We start from the raw sequence: 734 nt of genomic DNA, 5'->3' as shown, positions 1-734 counted from the left end.
GATCTCGTTTGGAGCTGTTGGCTCTTTGAGTGTGGCACGGGCCTCTGCAAGGAGGAGCTGGACGGCGGGCAGGGCGGCTGAGTAGACTCGATCGCCGCCATCCGACCAGACGCCGGGAGATATCTGTGCCCTGTTGGGGACGGCGGTAGAATACTGGGTGCTGGATAGGTAGTTCCTACGTTCGCCCCGCGAGGGAGCGAAAGGGGAGTAGGGTGTAATTCTGCGGGGTGCGGTCTGCATTGGAAGAAGCAAGTGGTGGGGGTGGATGGGGAGGTAGTGGGGATGGGAGGACGGGAGGCTGGATGAAGGATCCGGCAGAGGAGGGAAACGGGATGGAGAAGGGGCAGCGTGGCCAGCGGTGAAGAGTGAGGCACGGGGAGTGCGGAGGAAGCGGGGGAATGTTGTGCGGGGAAACAAGAGCGGTGAGTGTGGTGTGAGGAGGGAAGAGAGAGCTGGCTGTGGGAAGAGATATAAACGCAGTGGTGGGCTCAGGTCAGAGGGACGCTCGGTGCAGGCGCAACTTCCTTTTCCGGACACCAGCCTCGCCTTCCTTCGCCCCCTCCTCGCCCTCCCACAGCCCTCCCCGCCCTATCACCTCTCCACCTCTCCTGTCGCACCTCTCCAGCTCTTCACCCACCGTCTCTGCACCGCTCTGCCCCCAGTCCAGGATGGAATACCCTCCAGATCACCTAATCTATGCCGCGCGGACAGCGCGCCTTACTAGGCAGCTAGCG

This window comes from Agaricus bisporus, assembly GCF_000300575.1.
Source record: "Agaricus bisporus var. bisporus H97 unplaced genomic scaffold AGABI2scaffold_5, whole genome shotgun sequence".
Taxonomy (NCBI): Eukaryota; Fungi; Basidiomycota; class Agaricomycetes; order Agaricales; family Agaricaceae; genus Agaricus; species Agaricus bisporus.
This window is presented reverse-complemented; position numbering follows the sequence as displayed.